The sequence below is a fragment of the Alnus glutinosa genome, chromosome 10 (genome assembly GCF_958979055.1).
Source record: "Alnus glutinosa chromosome 10, dhAlnGlut1.1, whole genome shotgun sequence".
In the NCBI taxonomy this organism is placed as follows: Eukaryota; Viridiplantae; Streptophyta; class Magnoliopsida; order Fagales; family Betulaceae; genus Alnus; species Alnus glutinosa.
In genome coordinates this window covers 20057422-20069929 of record NC_084895.1, presented here as the reverse complement: position 1 = coordinate 20069929, position 12508 = coordinate 20057422, and positions in this window count along the sequence as shown.

Sequence of the window (12508 nt, the reverse complement as noted above, 5' to 3'; positions counted from 1 at the left end):
GTCCAAATTAAATTGCACACCAAGTTCCTTGATCTTATTCATCTATCAAGATATTCATTAGCAACAAGTACCAAAAATTAATGTTAATTACTTTCATGTTCACCAATAAAAAGCTCATTTCTAATTTCTACCAAAAGTAAGAAAATCAAAGCAATGAACCCAACAAACATTGGGAACAAAATCCCTTCTAGGTAATGTTTCACCAATGATGTATGGCACAGTTTGTATCTAGAGCCTAGAGGGCAAAACTCCAGTTAAGAGGACCAGAAATAGAATTTGGAGCAAATCTAGGTAAAGTGTATCTCACGTGTGGTTGAAAAACTTCTAGTGCTCTAATATCCTCAAGGCACCCGACATCAAATCACTCTTAAATGGCAAACATAACATTGTGGGGAAAGGTCGACCCTACTCAACTTCAAACAAGAAGATTTAACCTTAGAACAAATTCGATAGATCATTCATGGTATCATCATCACCAGCCAGTGACTAACAATTTCTACTTCAAACAACAGGTAGACCCCAGACAACGGATTCTTTATCCACATTGTATGTGGCAAAAACATCTGCTTTGTTCAATGCCCATCATAACAAGGACACCATATCACCAGGGTGCACTTGCCAAACATTTTGAGATGAAGATGACATCAATATATCTAAATAATGGTTCTTTTTTTTCTTTTCTTTTCTTTTTTTTTTCAAATTGCTCGATGATCAACACACTCAAGTTAAAAAGAAATGATGCAGACCACACAAACCCATTTAGTTTTTGCTCTCAGGTTGGGTTTCCATGACATAAATTTTGAGGGACACTCATAGAAGATTGTTCAAGACATGTCGTGTCCAAAGGTAGAATTTCAAAGCACACGGGAAACAATTGAGGATGCTAATTCTAGGTGCACATTTGTAATCAAAAGAACCAATACAATTTTGCCCTTCAAAGAATTGAAATTTAAAGTCACTGAGGCACCCCTGGCTATCTACTTGAAAACACCAAAAATGTTTCCACTTTCTAGAGAGAGAGAAGCGGACCTTGTAGATGCCGGAGGCATGTAGGGCGGAGACGGAGGCGGAGGCGGCGGCGCCGACGAAGAGGGAGGCAACGGCGAAGGCTTTCAAGGGCATGAGGCGTGATTCCCCGGCGCAGCCTCTTCTGACCGATGACACGCCCCAACCCAATTGGGCGACGCTAGCCAGAGCCCACCACCAGTGGCTGAAGGTTCTGCCGCTCTCCTTCTCCTCCTCCATCCTGAGGGATCGTAATCCGCCTCTCTCGGTCGCCAGTGTCGAGCTTAGTAGGCCAGCTCTTCTTGCTTATTCCAACCGCTCTGATTATATTGTTCTTTCTTCGTATGGGCTTCCTCTGTTCTTGGGCTTTGTATTCTGTTCATGGACTCAAAACTGTTTCATTGGATTTGTATTACATATATATATATATATTTTTTTTTTTGGGAGGCGTCCTTGGAGTTTGGACTTTTACCAAATTGGTACTGTGGTAGTGCGGTTGTCTCATTAGTTCCTTATTTGAGTTATTTCATGTTTCATTCAAAAATTTAAAGGTATGCCACGTTAAGACCTATGAGGTCCGCCGCATGTTCCCATGCCACGTTATTTAACCACATCAACGTTATTTAAAAATAAATAAATAAATATATATATATATATATATATGAAAAGAAAAAAAAAATGGCAAGGGGAGACCATCTCTGCCTGCCATTGGCGGGCCGAGGGAGATCCCACCCCCCAGGGTGGGTTCTCCGCCACCCACCGAGGGTGAGATATCTCCTACGGTTGCATGTGGGGATGATCTCTCTTGCACTCCCTTTTTTTTTTATTAAAAAAAAAAAAAAGTTTTTTATTTATAAGTAATTCTAACGTGACATGGGAGACTTGTGGCAAACGCTAAATGACATTCGACATAGCGAGCTGTTAAATTTTTTGATGGAAGGATTAAATCAAAAAATGGAAATTGATAGAAGAAAAAAAAAAAGTTGAGTGGTACTTAAAATTTAGTATGCGGTTAAAAGAGCTAAAAATTGATATATATATATATATAAAATTAATTACCAGCAATGATTATCCTTAATCTTCACTCATATATATCTTGTTTGCGTCAACGCCAATATGTGTCTTATTAGTGCCAAGACATTGCTCATATAAATAAGTTATCAACGCTGAAAATATATATATCAACGACAACCAGCCAAAGTCGTCGTTGCTTATAAATTATAATCATTGCCGTGTCGTATATCAACAACGACTTCTTATAGTATTAGTGACGACTTTTTGTCGTCGTAATAAGATTCGTATCAGCAATAGAAAAAGTTTGTCGCTTGTAATATGATATCGGTGACGACATTTGGCTCACGTACGTATGCAACGTATTAGCAATTACATTTAATTTTATCAATGGCAACTTTTATTGTCGCTAATAGCAATTATCAACAACTGACAACAAAAGTGACTCAAAAAACTTGAAATAAAATCTGGTTTGTTTTACGGCACCTAAGCCAAAATCATAAATTATGCATGTGCTATATGACATCATATTCTGCATCAGAGCAAGGGTTAATTCTTTATCCAGGGTTTATAATTCTCTCGATCTCTAGCTAATAAATGGTTGGCGTTAGTCGGTGGGGTTTCTCTGATATATATGATCTCTTAAGGTTGCCTTTCTTTTTACAACTTTGTTGCTGGCTGCTTGTTCCTCAACTTTGTTGTTTTCCCTCCGGTTGGGGGGTTGTGTTGGCTTCTTCGTGTTGTAGCCCTTGTGTTCTATATATTTGTAATATTTTGCTCTTCTTTAATTAATAAAGCTTACTCATCTATAAAAAAAAAAAATTAAAAAAAAAAATCATGAAGACGTACATGAGCTCTAATCACTCGTACGTGGAGAAATGCTTAGAGTACTAGTGTGTTATTTCAGTCCCAACAACTTTTGTTTTGTTTGCATATCTAATAAATGAGACGAACTTCACCACTTTTATTGATCTTTTCATGAGACAAGAACCGTTTATTTGGTAGGACTATTAATTCACATTTGTTTCAGTAGTCTACCTGTAGGAATTTGTCTTAGGAAGGGCGGAACTAAAATAATAAAATATAATGATAAAATAATTTATTTTTTTTGGTCTCTTTATATATTACATTTTTATTATAATATATAAAAATATGGTAAATAGAATTCCAAAATATCGCCTGTTAAAGTAATTATCGGTTAGTAAACAGTTAATAATTAATGGTATGGCTTTTTACCCTTACCTGAAACGTACTATTAATCCTTCGTCTTTGTCTTTTCACCCTCCACCTGGCAGTAGTTCCTTATCCTGAAATTACATTCCCCATCCAACTAATGGTTGTTGTGATTTTTGGCGACAAATGGCAATAAATTCACATTTTTATTAGACAATGACATCAGATATGCATGCATCACTGTTAGAGTTGGAGGTTTGAGTCATTGAGTGTTAGAGCATTACTAGCAGCTTCCTTACATGGGTTTCCTTCCCTACATTTTAGGAAAAATTTTAAAAAAGTCAAAAAACCAATCCTACAGCAGCTTCCCTTCCCTTATATGTTCCCTATGATTGCTACAGTGCTTCCCAATGCATTGGGAAGCACTGTTCACATCCCAATCAATTGTTTATTCTAAAAATATAATATCTCTCTTACTTTATCTCTTTCTTTTCTTACTTTTAATTAAAGTAAAAGTAACAAAATAATATTTTAATGATATATGGAAAAATGAAGGGAAGCTGTTGTGGGATGTTTTTTGATAGGGAAGCAAAAAGTAGTTTTATTCCCTACATTTAGGAAAAATGAAGAGGAAGGAAAGAGAAGCTGCTAGGAATGCTCTTAGAGTGGCAGGCAACGTGTGAGGCATCATGAGCTTATCTGCCCCTCCAACCAACCACCTTCTCACCTCCCATTACATTTACATGGGAAAGATGAGCTTAATTATGTAGTAATATTAGAGAGAATTAAAAAAAAAAAAAAAAAAAAATACACAATTTCAGCCTTCAGGTCTTCATTACTGTTGATAGTCGTTTTTTTTTTTTTTTTTTTTTTTTTTTTTTTTTTTTTTTATGACTTTCTTGACCTACCCAGTGATATTTAGTTGAAAATCGTGATTAAAAAAGAAAAGAAGAAAAGAAAAAAGCATGATGTGTTTTGTATAATAAAAAATAAAGAAATTCAAAATCATTCTTATCATGTGGCAATTAGCTTAATAGATAAACAAACGTAAAATGCTTTTCGTTTAAAAATGTTTTCAGAAACAATTATTTTTTCAAGAAAAATTTTTCTTGAAAACTTTTTTTTGATATTTGATTCATACGGAAAATTAATTTTTATTCACAACAAAAAAATATTAATATAATTTTTAAAAAAAAAAAAAAAAATTAACCCAAAAATTTGAGTTCCAGTAGTGGTCTGGCGGAGTTCTGGTTGTGGAAAATTGGTGTTCCAGCAGCGGTCCAGCGAACTTCAATAATTTCATAATGAGAAGCTCAAATTCGGAAAACGATTTACAATTTTTTTAAAAAAAAAAAAAAAATCATTTTACGGAAATTAAAGAAGATTTTTTCGGTCAAAGCAAAAATGTTTTTAGTTGACTATTATTTTCCCTCGCACCAAACACAAAAAAATATGAAAAATATTTTTCAAAAATTATTTTACGCCAAAAGAACGAAGCCTTAAAAGTATAAAGAATGGCTAAAACTATTTTGTGGTAAGCAAAAAAAAAAAAAATTGCTCCATATGTCCTAATCCCACATATGCAGCTAAACCAAAATTATTATCAAATTGCTCCATCCATGAGTCCATGACAAAATTCCAAGAAAAAATGGGAAAACTATACTTAAACCCCCGAATATATATAAATGGTTTTGCAATCTTAACTTTGATGTTTAAAAATTTGCAATTTGGACATCCCATGCATGTTTCATTCCCTTTTAATTTCATATATTTTTTGTTAAAATGCCCATTTTTTTTAAGGGAAAAAAAAAACAATAACAAAGTAAAAATTCAAAAATGCCTTGAACTCACCCACAACCAGGGCTAGCAAAACGGGTTGGTGTGTTGAGTTTGGGTCAAACTTGGCACGACACAATTAACCCATTTAGCTAACGGGTTGTGCCAAGTTGACACGACCCGATCCATTTTTATTTATTTATTTATTTATTTTTATTCGCCAGTAGTACAAAGAGCAATTTGCTACAAAATGAATAAAAACCTAGCTAGCAAGGGATGCAGGAGGACTTGAGCTTAAATGAGAGACCAATGGGTATACCGGCTTTCTTCACAAAAATTAAGTAGGGGTGAAATAACCACCCGCTAACCGTTAACCACCTATAACCGCTAACAGTATAACCGTAAAATCATTAAAACCACCTTAAAAACCATTAACCGCTAACCGCCATTATTATTATTATTATATTTTTTTTATTTTTTAGATATAAAACGACTCATTTTGGAGATTTAACCTAGACTTAAAAAAGCAAAAAAAAAAAAAAAAAAAAAAAAAAAAAAAAAAAAAAAAAAAAAAACCTAGACTCATCTCCACTCTATCTCGTCTCCCTCTCCATGCCACCAGCCCCTCACCTCTCAACCCTTTCATGATTCTCATCTCCATTCTCTCAACTCTCTCATGATTCTCATCTCTATTCTTTTGTCTCCCTCTCCAGTCGTTTAACGCAGTCATCGAAGAGAAGCTCTAGGGTGATGGGGAGGAGATCAAGGGCGGTGGAAGCACTATCAATGGAACCAAAGAGATCGGAACAGTAGAGGAGTTGGAGGATGGTTAGGTGGCACTGGAGGGACGGTTAGTGGTGGAGCACGTGGGAGTGAAGGTAGATCTGGAGAGGTGGTGGGGGTGGTTGGGTAGATCAGGAGCGGTGGTGGTGGTTGGGTAGATCTGGAGTGGTCATTGTTGTTGAATGAGGAGTCATTGGAGTCTGGAGTGGTGGTGGTGGCGGCTGGATCCACGAATAGGTGGAGGATGACGCCGGCGGTGGAGGGCCCGATTTCCATACGGCCAAAAGGCCAAAAAAAAAAAAAAAAAAAAGACAAACAAACGGTTGCCGGTTGGCGATTTCTGCTAACCGTCTAGGCATTTACGGTTAGTGGTTTTGGCCAATAACCACTAACTGTAACTGCCTTTTCACTGCTAAAATTAATCAGAGTGATCACTCTTCATATCAACCTTCTAGAATACTGCAGGAAGGTTCTCTTGCCAGAGACCCAAAAAAAAAAAAAAAAAAATACTACACAACACACTCACATAGGGTAGGACTCATGTGAGTGGGACCCACCACATGAGTCTCACCCTATGTGAGTGTGTTGTGTAATTATTATGTAAAGTGTGTTGTGCAAGGATCACTTCCCTACTTCAAATTTTTATAATTCTAGCCAAATAAATAACTCAAGCCAATCAGATTACAAAGCGAGCTTTTCTCTCTCTCTCTCTCTCTCTCTCTCTCTCTCTTTCTAGCTATGATGTTACCTATTTTTCAAACTGCTTTTTCCTTTTCTTTTTTTCTTTTTTTTTTTTTTTTTTTGGGGGGAGGGGGGGGGGGGGGGGGGTGTTATTGTATGTGGTAGTGTAGAATATAAGTGATGCAAAACCTCTATTTTTTTCTTTTTCTTTTTTAAACGGGTTGATCCGTTTGAATTTATAAACGGGTTAACCCATTTATGACCCAAACTCGTTTAACCTAAACTCAAATCTTATAAATTTGTGTCATGTTCATGTCTGATTTGCAGGTCTTATCAAAAAATGTCAGCCCTACTCACATGTACCAGCTTTATCGTAGGTCTAGACTACTCTATGCCGTCGAAATGAAATGACCCACGGCCACCATAATAGTTAGGGGGTTGTGCAGGCTTACTCATCTAAAAAAAATCATGGAGAAATGCTTGGGGTAGTGTTATTTCAGTCCCAACAATCTTTGTTTTGTTTGCATCTCATATTAATTTTGATTGATCTTTTCATGAGACAAGAACACTACATGCCTGGCCTGATGAAGACAGCTCCATTTCTTTCATACGTAGGACCATTCACATTTGTTTCAGTACTCCACACAAATATGTGAACCAAAAATTGTAAACCTTCCAAAGTCATGTCAGTCTCACACTTAGCTATCTGCATGCCAAAGAGATAAGATTATGAAAAATGTTAGATTTACAACACTAATACAACAACTGTACAACAATCCCTCATATGAGGGTGGGTCCTACATACTGAGGCTCACCCTCATATAAAGGATTGTTGTACCATTGTTGTATTAGTGTTGTACAAGAATCAAATCCCTAAGATTATATCATGCTTAGAGAGAGTTATTTCAACACCAACTTAAGCATCCTCATAAATGAGGCTGATCCGAAGAACAAGGACATGACCAATTGTTATGGCTATCTGATCTCGCTTGGGATATATTGAACTCTTAAGAAAGAATTCATAAATATGATAGAAAAATTACCGGGACAAAGTTAAAAAATTAAGGTATTAAATTATTTTTTATTTCATAAACTTAAGTTGAATTTAATTAAGAATCTAAGAGACAAAAGCGGAAGAATGATACTAGGATATGCCTTGGGATATAGTGCTATAATAAATAGAGCATAAAATTCTAATTGCTAAAATAAAAACCACAGATTCTAAAACAATGTGACAAACTTACATATAAAAATATTTGGTAAAACCTATTAAGACGAGAGGATATGATCACAAGCTAAAAATGATTATAAAGTTGAGATCGATGCAATTCATTTGAGCTAAAAGCAAATCACTCCCCAATATATGTATCCTTCTGTGACAAGATCTATACTTGAGTTCTCGAGATATGCTTATCCTGAGTCTTGGTTAAAAAAGTTGAATTTTGGTTTAGAACTCTATTTTGATGAGCCGCCTTTCATGTCGTCCGAAAAATAGCCTTTTTCGTGGACGACTTGTTTGAGTGTATCCGTGTATATCTCTCGGAGTAAGCCTATCCGAAAGTTTTGTTGTCTTGACTTGATGCCCACAATTCTCCGTGGACCAGTATTGGCCTAGAGGTCCATTATTTTTATTTTAAAAAACTTGATTTGTTTGCCACTTAATTATTCAGCCACATTTATGAGGATGCAAATATTTGGTGTTGAAATTAATAGGGGTGGTTGAGAGGCAATAGAAAGCTGTTGCACATCCTGATTCCAAAAATTAAGGTGTTGAGAGGCAATAATTAGTTTTATGCGAAACAAATGAATCAAATTAGTAAGCTTGTTCATCCGTACAGAGTGACGTAAGATATGCATACATCACTCGAATGTGACTTTTAATTAATTTAGTAATATTAGAGATATTGCGTCAGGCATAATTAAGAAGAAAATGAAGCATTACATCATTTTACATGGGAAGGATGGTCTTAATTAAGTAGTAATTTTAGAGGGAAAAAAAATAAAATACACACAATTTCAGATCTCAATTAGCCCCTCCATTAAGTCTCTGTCTTTTTTATCAGAATGTTAGTTCTGTATGTCGCAGGTCATGAGTTCTAACCGCCAAAACTCTCAATAATAGCCGTGGGTATAGTGTTAAAAAAAAAAAATACTTATAATCCATTATGTTTTATCATTTTTGTAATTATAACCTCAAACTTTAAAATGTGTCAATTTAGAGTATTTATTTTTTCAATTTCAACAATTCGTTAGAATTTTTCATTAAATATAGTTCAAATTCCTAAAATACTCCTGTAGTTTTTTTTTTTTAAAAAAAAAAATTATGAAAATTTTCAAAGATTCATGAATCTGGATATTTTTACATATTTCGTTAAATTCGGACTAACACCTAAATCTTTGCAATTGTTTTTTCCTAAAAAAATGGGTATTTTGAGAATTTTAATAGGATTTAAAGTAAAATTCTAATGGAGAGTTGAAATTGAAAAAAATTGAAAGATGGATACCCTATAACGTAAAGTGATAAAAAAAAAAAAAAAAAAAAAAAAATTGAGGTTATGATTATAAATGTGACAAAACTTAAAAACAAAACTAATTGATCATGAACAAAAATATTTCGCCAAATTGTGTGCGCACGTGTCCATGTGTATAGTTTAGAAAGAAAACACACAAACACACGTGCCCAACAATAAATTAGGGTGGAAACTTCACTTTTTGTCTCTGATTTTTTATTAGGAAATCTTTATGCCCCTAATAATTTGGCGTTTGTACTTATTTTTATAAGAACGTTTCATTGTTAAAAACAAAAAAAAAAAAAGAAAAAAAAAAAGAGGAAAACCAGCAACAGCAATAAGGAAAAATAGAGCTTTTTCATTTCACTTAAAACAAAGAACCGGTTATTATTTTTCCTGATATAGCATTTACGCCTTTATATATTAAAATAAATGTGCTGTCCAAATCACTTTTTTCACGAAAAAGTGATACTTGGAATTACTTAGAGTACTAGTGTGTTATTTTTTTTTATTTTTTTATTTTTTTTATAAGTACAATTGTAATCAAGCTTACAAGAAGAATTCAAAGAACTTTAAAAGAGAAAGAAAAATCCATTCCAAAACAGGAAGGAATGGACGATGAACTAGAGGTGAGAATGCAGCTAGAGGTAAATCTAGTCGCGGTCCAATCAGCCACATAGTGAGCGCAGAAGTTTGCACTTCGGTTAATATTACTAGCAGACCAGCTAGGAGTGGAAGAAATAGTTGAGATAAACTCCGATATGATGGATGAAATACGCCAGTCTTGAGTAATCGTAGGATTATTGATGGCAAGGTTAACTGTCAAGGAATCACCTTCAAATGTTACATGGGACAGTCCCATAGATGAGGACAATGTAGCTACAAGAAGAGCTACGGTTGCTTCTCCATACATGGGGGGTGCATAAAGGACTAATTCTCGTCAAAACTTGAATAATAGTACCAGTAGAATCTCGACAAACAGCTGCCTGAGCTGAGAAATTCCTACGGATTGCTGTGTCATAATTAATTTTGAAGCATAGAGGAGCAGGCTTAGTCCAAATCTTACGAACAGGAGAAATTTTATTTGACCAAGCCCGAAAGTGTGTCCGAGATGTACGGTTAACATCAACTGAGATTGATAAAGCATTCGGAATCCAACCATCATGATGAGCTTTGTTTCGAGAGTGCCAGATACGATCACAAGCTACCATTGTAAAAATTTGAAACAGATGAAAATCTTCAGGTGGAATACCTATTGTTCCCGGATGAAGAATAACATTAAGCCAATCAGAAATTTCAGAAATACAAAGGGCAGTACTATCCAGTGGCCAGAAAGAGTTCCTCCAAATAACTTTCGCAATAGGGCATGAGAGAAAAAGATGAAGTTGCGAATCTGTTGAAGCAGAACATAAAGAGCATGAAGAATCCCTTTGAGAAGTTACAATAGATTGAGCAATTCAATCCTTGGTGGGGACAATGTTCCAGGTCATTTTCCAGAGGAAAAGTTTGAGTCGATGATTGAGCTTCAGCTTTCACAAATCTTTCCAACTGCTAGGAGTAACAAGCGAAATTGGAGTGGATCGAGAGGAAGAATATAAATGATGGGCCGTCTTGGTAGAGAAAACCCCTGAAGCCGATGCAGTCCAAATAAGAGAATCAGACAAAGCTCGAGTAGAGACTTTAAGAATTTCTGAAACTGTTTCAGGAGCAAACACTACAAAAATTTAAGTGAATAGTGACTAATGTTTAGTGGCCTTTCAGGCACCCTGAAAGGCCACTAAACATTAGTGACATAGGGTTAGTGGCGTTTTTAGAAGGCCACAAATGAGTCAGTCAGTATTTCTGACTTTGTGGCGTGTTAGCCAATGACACGCCACTATATATATTAGTGGCGTGTCCCTCTGACACGCCACTAATTTGTGGCGTGCCAGAGGGACACGCCACTATATATTATAGTGGCGTGTCCCTCTGACACGCCACTAATTGTGGTATTTTTTTTTAAAAAAAACCTAAAATCCTGCAATCCCACCTATATAAAAAAAAATATCCTATAATCCGAAATTTGGTATTGGCTTACAACAATTCCATCAATCCATAATCAACACAATTGCAACAATTTGAACTCATATCAACAATCACAACTAAAAAAAAAATTACTCCAAAAATTTCACAAAACATACATACATAACATAGATTCATAATACTCAAACTAAAACTTACAACAAACAAAATATACAATATTATCAATCTTTGTCCTAAATTAATCCCAAAGAGTCATTCCAAAGGTTTCAATAAACAAAATATATAATCAATCTTTGTCATAGATTGATAACAAAACTGGAGCAAAAAAAGGCAAGTACATATTTGCCAACCAAAATAAACCTAAATGTTACCCAATATCAATCGTCAGTAAGATTTTCATGATCGGGTAACTGCATAGCATTTTCCGTAGGATCTGTGAATGATAAAACAAATATAGTATGTTAGCAAACAATATGATCAAATTATATAAAGTCCTAAGCAGTTAACAAAGTGTGAATTTAAACAGACGTAATCATACCAAGGAAAAAAAAACTCATTAATTATTACCTGATCTGCTATCAACTGATGACACATTCATATGATGTGCAGAATTCTTGTCTGGCACTATATTATCATGAGAGACTCCAGGCACGGATACTGATTGGCGCCACAATGACTCCATTTGGCTAAAACGGGACATAATCTGAGATTGTGCTGTCAACACCTCATCCATTTGTAACTTGTGTCGTGCCCGCTCACCCTCAAGTACTCTCTCGATCTCAGAAGCTTGTCTTGCCCGCTCAGCCTCGAGTGCTCTCTCCATCTCAGAACTGTGTCGTGCCCTCTCAACCTCGAGTGCTCTCTCCATCTCAGAAACAAACATTTCTTGCGAAAAGACGGCGTGCCCTTGATTTTGAGAATGCGGCTGTGATGGTGTATGGTAAGAGCGTATGGACCCTCGCATAGGCCAAATATTTGGTCCAACCTGCCTAACTCTGCCGGCGTACTCCGGCTTGTTGCCAAGCGCCTGGGCATACGCATCGTCATGTCTCCAACGTACCGTTCCTTGTGTTACGCTTGACGATGCGGCAGAGTCGGTTGGCATTAGCATCGCCATCCTTTCCTGCACGTAGTATTAAATGTTGGTTCGTCAAACTAATGTGCATCGTAAATAAATAATTACACATATAAGTAAAACAATATATGAAAGATGAATAACATACACATCTCTCTTTTACTATATCATTTGGATAGCTTCCATCCTTCTTCTTGTGAGTTTTTATGTACGCTTGTGCTCGCGTAGGAGGAGTGCCATCCTTGACAGTCTGCCAAAAGAATAAATCATTATAACACATGTTTACATATATAAAATGTTTACATTTATATGTATGGAATAAATTGGTGCACATACTTCTTCGTGTGACAACCTCGCATAGCTTTTGGTCCCCGTGCAATGAGGAGTATTTTGCAATGCTCGTAATTGCTTCATATGGTCAGCATACTCCTACACAATTAACATTCTTATTATGTAAACACTAACACAACTA